At 38.9% G+C, this 7,066-nt stretch overlaps 2 protein-coding genes across 2 annotated transcripts in view; both read left to right on the plus strand.

Moving 5' to 3' along the window:
* The window catches only part of FKTN (fukutin), an 89,932-nt gene that overhangs the window by 64,739 nt on the left and 18,127 nt on the right, over positions 1–7,066 (plus strand). The window lies entirely within an intron of this gene.
* TAL2 (TAL bHLH transcription factor 2) overlaps positions 1–7,066 on the plus strand; it is a 36,197-nt gene that overhangs the window by 10,415 nt on the left and 18,716 nt on the right. The window lies entirely within an intron of this gene.

Raw genomic sequence — 7,066 nt, forward strand, 5'->3', positions numbered from 1 at the left:
TTGTGACCACCTAGAGGGGTGGTCACAAAGCACCGAGCTGATCTCCCTGTGCTATGCGGCTCCTTCCCGCTAGCTATCTATTTTATGTTTGGTGGTGTATATATGTCCATGCCACTCTCTCGCTTTGTCCCAGCTTACCCTTCCCCCTCCCCATATCCTCAAGTCCATTCTCTAGTAGGTCTGCATCTTTATTCCCATCTTGCCCCTAGGTTCTTCTGACCATTTCTTTCTTTCTTCTTTTTTTTTTAGATTCCATATGTATGTGTTAGCATACGGTATTTGCTTTTCTCTTTCTGACTTACTTCACTCTGTATGACAGTCCATTCACCTCACTACAAATAACTCAGTTTCGTTCCTTTTTATGGCTGAGTAATATTCCATTGTATATATGTGCCACATCTTCTTTATCCATTCATCTGTTGATGGACACTTAGGTTGCTTCCATGTCCTGGCTGTCGTAAATAGAGCTGCAATGAACATTGTGGTACATGACTCTTTTTGAATTATGGTTTTTGCAGGGTATGTGCCCAGCAGTGGGACTGCTGGGTCCTATGGTAGTTCTATTTTTAGTTTTTTAAGGAACCTCCATACTGTTCTCCATAGTGGCTGTATCAATTGACATTCCCACCAACAGTGCAGGAGGGTTCCCTTTTCTCTACACCCTCTTCAGCATTTACTGCTTATAAAGGTTTTGATAATGGCCATTCTGACCAGTGTGAGGTGATACCTTGCTGGGTTTTTGATTTGCATTTCTCTAATGATTAGTGATGTTGAGCATCCTTTCATGTGTTTGTTGGCAATCTGTATATCTTGTTTGGATAAATGTCGGTTTAGGTCTTCTGCCCATTTTTGGATTGGGTTTTTTGTTTTTTTGATATTGAGCTGCTTGTATATTTTGGAGATTAATCCTTTGTCAGTTGCTTTGTTTGCAAATAATTTCTCCCATTACGAGGGTTGTCTTTTTGTATTGTTTATGGTTTCTTTTGCTGTGTAAAAGATTTTCAGGTTCATTAGGTCCCATTTGTTTTTATTTCTAGTTCTCTAGGAGGGGGGTTGAAAAGGATCTTGCTGTGATTTATGTCATGCGGTGTTCTGCCTATGTTTTCCTCTAAGAGTTTTACAGTGTCTGGCCTTACATTTAGGTCTTTAATCCTTTTTTTTTTTTTTTTTGCGGTACGAGGGCCTCTCACTGTTGTGGCCTCTCCCATTGTGGAACACAGGCCCCGGACGCGCAGGCTCAGTGGCCATGGCTCACAGGCCCAGCCGCTCCGCAGCATGTGAGATCTTCCTGGACTGGGGCACGAACCCGTATCCCCTGCATCGGCAGGCAGACTCTCAACCACTGCGCCACCAGGGAAGCCCCTTTAATCCATTTTGAGTTTATTTTTGTACATGGTGTTAAGGAGTGTTCGAATTTCATTCTTTTACACGCTTTCCAGTTTTCCCAGCACCACTTATTGAAGAGGCTGTCTTTTCTCCACTGTTTACTTTGATTTTAATTAAATTAAATAGCATCATATAGCTAGTAGCTAGCATACTGGACAATGCAGGGCCAGAGGATTTGATGGGACCAGCAAGAGCTTTGGAGTTGTAGAGATCTAGACTCAGATTCAGGGGTGTCACTTCCTAGCTTTGTGATATCAGGCTGGTTATTTAACTTCTGAGTTCCAATTTTTTTTTCAACTAATGAGGCTAAAATTAATACCTGCCCATAAGAGTTATTATAAGAATTATAGGAACCCTGGTATATTGCTTAGTACAGAGTAGAAGTTCAATAAATGATAGCTATTAATATTATTATCTTTACTTTTATTTCAACCTTTGGCATTAATCCTCTGAACTTGTATTTTCCTAATAATCCCAAGTAATATTTCTGTAAGATAAGGGCCTTTCTGTATTTCAGAGTATTCCTGGTGAGAGGGCCCTGTCCTGAGGACTGGTGATGAGAAGTGAGAGTGGCCTCAAGGGCACAGGTACAAGGCCTGTCCTTTGGGGAGACAGATGGTAGGATTAAAACATAACACTTGGATACGGCTTCAAGACAGCAGAAGAGTAAGACGTGGAGATCACCTTTCTCCCCACAAATACATCAGAAATATATCTACATGTGGAACAACTCCTACTGAACGCTGGAAGAAAACCTCAGACCTCCCAAAAGCCAGGCGTCAGGGCTGTGCCTCTGAGGTGGGAGAGCGAACTTCAGGACACTGGTCCACAAGAGACCTCCCAGCTCCACGTAATACCAAATGGCAAAAATCTCCCAGAGATCTCCATCTCAACACCAAGACCCAGCTTCACTCAATGACCAGCAAGCTACAGTGCTCGACACCCTATGCCAAACAACTAGCAAGACAGGAACACAACCCCATCCATTAGCAGAGAGGCAGCCTAAAATCATAATAAGGCCACAGACACCCCAAAACACACCACCAGACGTGGACCTGCCCATCAGAAAGACAAGATCTGGCCTCATCCACCAGAACACAGGACCTAGTCCCCTCCACCAGGAAGTCTACACAACCCACTGAACCAACCTTAGCCACTGGGGACAGACACTAAAAACAAAGGGAACTTCGAACCTGCAGCCTGTGAAAAGGAGACCCCAAACACAGTAAGTTAAGCAAAATGAGAAGACAGAGAAACACACAGCAGATGAAGGAGCAAAAACCCACCAGACCTAACAAATGAAGAGGAAATAGGCAGTCTACCTGAAAAAGAATTCAGAATAATGATAGTAAAGATGATCCAAAATCTTGGAAAAACAATGGAGAAAATACAAGAAACGTTTAACAAGGACCTAGAAGAACTAAAGAGCAAACAAACAGTTATGAACAACACACTAAATGAAATTAAAAATTCTCTAGATGGGATCAATAGAAGAATAACTGAGGCAGAAGAACGGATAAGTGACCTGGAATATAAAATAGTGGAAATAACTACCACAGAGCAGAATAAAGAAAAAAGAATGAAAAGAATTGAGGACAGTCTCAGAGACCTCTGGGACAACATTAAACACACCAACATTCGAATTATAGGGGTCCCAGAAGAAGAAGAGAAAAAGAAAGGGTCTGAGAAAATATTTGAAGAGATTATAGTTGAAAACTTCCCTAATATAGGAAAGGAAATAGTCAATCAGGTCCAGGAAGCGCAGAGAGTCCCATACAGGACAAATCCAAGGAGAAAGACACCAAGATACATATTAATCAAACTATGAAAAATTAAATACAAAGAAAAAATATTAAAAGCAGCAAGGGAAAAACAACAAGTAACACACAAGGGAATCCCCAAAAGGTTAATAGCTGATCTTTCAGCAGAAACTCTGCAAGCCAGAAGGGAGTGGCAGGACATATTTAAAGTGATGAAGGAGAAAAACCTACAACGAAGATTACCCAGCAAGGATCTCATTCAGATTTGATGGAGAAATAAAAGGTTTACAGACAAGCAAAAGCTAAGACAATTCAGTACCACCAAACCAGCTTTACAACAAATGCTAAAGGAACTTCTCTAGGCAGGAAACACAAAAGAAGGAAAAGATCTACAATAACAAACAGGAAACAATTAAGAAAATGGTAATAAGAATATACATATCGATAATTACCTTAAACATAAATAGATTAAATGCTCCAACCAAAAGACATAGACTGGCTGAATGGATACAAAAACAAGATCTGTATATATGCTGTCTACAAGAGACCCACTTCAGACCTAGGGACACATACAGACTGAAAGTGAGGGGATGGAAAAAGATATTCCATGCAAATGGAAATCAAAAGAAAGCTGCAGTAGCAATTCTCATATCAGACAAAATAGACTTTAAAACAAAGACTAGGACTTCCCTGGTGGCACAGTGGTTGAGAGTCCACCTGCCGATGCAGGGGACACAGGTTCGTGTCCCGGTCTGGGAAGATCCCACATGCCATGGAGTGGCTGGGCCCGTGAGCCATGGCCACTGGGCCTGCACGTCCAGAACCTGTGTTTTGCAACGGGAGAGGCCACAACAGTGCGAGGCCCGCGTACCGCAAAAAAACCCCCCAAAAAACGAAAAAACAAAGACTATTACAAGAGAAAAAGAAGGAAACTACATAATGATCAAGGGATCAGTCCAAGAAGAAGGTATAACAATTGTAAATATTTATGCACCCAACATAGGAGCACCTCAATACATAAGGCAAATGCTAACAGCCATAAAAGGGGAAATCGACAGTAACACAATCACAGTAGGGGACTTTAACACCCCACTTTCACCAATGCACAGATCATCCAAAATGAAAATAAATTAGGAAACACAAGCTTTAAATGATACATTAAACAAGATGGACTTAATTGATATTTATAGGACATTCCATCCAAAAACAACAGAATACACACTCTTCTCAAGTGCTCATGGAACATTCTCCAGGATAGATCATAACTTGGGTCACAAATCAAGCCTTGGTAAATTTAAGAAAATTGAAATGTATCAACTATCTTTTCTGACCAAAACGCTATGAGACTAGATATCAATTACAGGAAAAAGTCTGTATAAACTACAAACACATGGTGGCTAAACAATTCACTACTTAATAACCAGGAGGTCACTGAAGAAATCGAAGAGGAAATAAAAAAATACCTAGAAACAAATGACAATGGAGACACGATGACCCAAAACCTATGGGATGCAACAAAAGCACTTCTAAGAGGGAAGTTTGTAGCAATACAATCCTACCTTAAGAAACAGGAAACATCTCAAATAAACAAGCTAATCTTACACCTAAAGCAATTATAGAAAGAAGAACAAAAAATCCCCAAAGTTAGCAGAAGGAAAGAAATCATAAAGATAGGAACAGAAATAAATGAAAAATAAATGAGGGAAATGATAGCAAAGATCAATAAAACTAAAAGCTTGTTCTTTGAGAAGATAGACAAAACTGATAAACCATTAGCCAGACTTATCAAGAAAAAAAGGGAGAAGACTCAAATCAATAGAATTAGAAATGAAAAAGGAGAAGTAACAACTGACACTGCAGAAATACAAAGGATCATGAGAGATTACTACAAGCAACTATATGCCAATAAAATGGACAACCTGGAAGAAATGGACAAATTCTTAGAAACGCACAACCTTCCAAGACTGAACCAGGAAGAAATAGAAAATATGAACAGACCAATCACAGGCACAGAAATTGAAACTGTGATTAAAAATCTTCCAACAAACAAAAGCCCAGTTCCAGATGGCTTCACAGGTGAATTCTATCAAACATTTAGAGAAGAGCTAACACCTATCCTTCTCAAACTCTTCCAAAATATAGCAGAGAGAGGAACACTCCCAAACTCATTCTATGAGGACACCATCACCCTGATACCAAAACCAGACAAAGACGTCACAAAGAAAGAAAACTATAGGCCAATATCACTGATGAACACCGATGCAAAAATCCTCAACAAAATACTAGCAAACAGAATCCAACAGCACATTAAAAGGATCATACACTATGATCAAGTGGGGTTTATCCCAGGAATGCAAAGATTCTCCAATATATGCAAATCAATCAGTGTGATAAACCATATTAACAAATTGAAGGAGAAAAACTATATGATCATCTCAATAGATGCAGAGAAAGCTTTTGACAAAATTCAACACCCATTTATGATAAAAATGCTCCAGAAAGTAGGCATAGGGGAACTTACCTCAATATAATAAAGGCCATATATGATAAACCTGCAGCCAACATCGTTCTCAGTGGTGAAAAACTGAAACCATTTCCACTAAGATCAGGAAAAAGACAAGGTTTCCCACTCTCACCACTATTATTCAACATAGTTTTGGAAGTTTTAGCCACAGCAATCAGAGAAGAAAAAGAAATAAAAGGAATCCAAATCGGAAAAGAAGAAGTAAAGCTGTCACTGTTTGTAGATGACATGATACTATACATACAGAATCCTAAAGATGCTACCAGAAAACTACTAAAGCTAATCAATGAATTTGGTAAAGTAGCAGGATACAAAATTAATGCACAGAAATCCCTTGCATTCTTATACACTAATGATGAAAAATCTGAAAGTGAAAGTGAAATTAAGAAAACACTCCCATTTACCATTGCAACAGAAAGAATAAAATATCTAGGAATAAACCTACCTAAGGAGACAAAGTCCTGTATGCAGAAAATTATAAGACACTGATGAAAGAAATTAAAGATGCTACAAACAGATGGAGAGATATACCATATTATTGGATTGGAAGAATCCACATTGTGAAAATGACTATACTACCCAAAGCAATCTACATATTCAATGCAATCCCTATCAAATTACCACTGTCATTTTTCACAGAGCTAGAACAAATATTTTCACAATTTGTATGGAAACACAAACGACCCCAAATAGCCAAAGCAGTCTTGAAAAAGAAAAACAGAGTTCGAGAAATCAGGCTCCCTGACTTCAGAGTATACTACAAAGCTACAGTAATCAAGACAGTATGGTACTGACACAAAAACAGAAATATAGATCAGTGGAACAGGATAGAAAGCCCAGAGATAAACCCACACACATATGGTCACCTTATCTTTGATAAAGGAGGCAAGAATATACAGTGGAGAAAAGACAGCCTCTTCAAAGTGGTGCTGGGAAAACTGGACAGCTACATGTAAAAGAATGAAATTAGAACACTCCCTAACACCATACACAAAAATAAAGTCAAACTGGATTAAAGACCTAAATGTAAGGCCAGACACTATCAAACTCTTAGAAGAAAACATAGGCAGAACACTCTACGACATAAATCACAGCAAGATCCATTTTGACCCACCTCCTAGAGAAATGGAAATAAAAACAAAAATAAACAACTGGGACCTAATGAAACTTAAAAGCTTTTGCACTGCAAAGGAAACCATAAACCAGATGGAAAGACAACCCTCAGAATGGGAAAAAATATTTGCAAATGAAGCAACTGACAAAGGATTAATCTTCAACATTTACAAGCAGCTCATGCAGCTCAATAACAAACAAACAAACAACCCAATCCAAAAATGGGCAGAAGACCTAAATAGACATTTCTCTAATGATTAATGATGTTGAGCATTCTTTCATG

This window comes from Monodon monoceros, unplaced genomic scaffold (genome assembly GCF_005190385.1).
Source record: "Monodon monoceros isolate NGI ecotype Baffin Bay Population unplaced genomic scaffold, NGI_Narwhal_1 Super_Scaffold_5, whole genome shotgun sequence".
NCBI lineage: Eukaryota > Metazoa > Chordata > Mammalia > Artiodactyla > Monodontidae > Monodon > Monodon monoceros.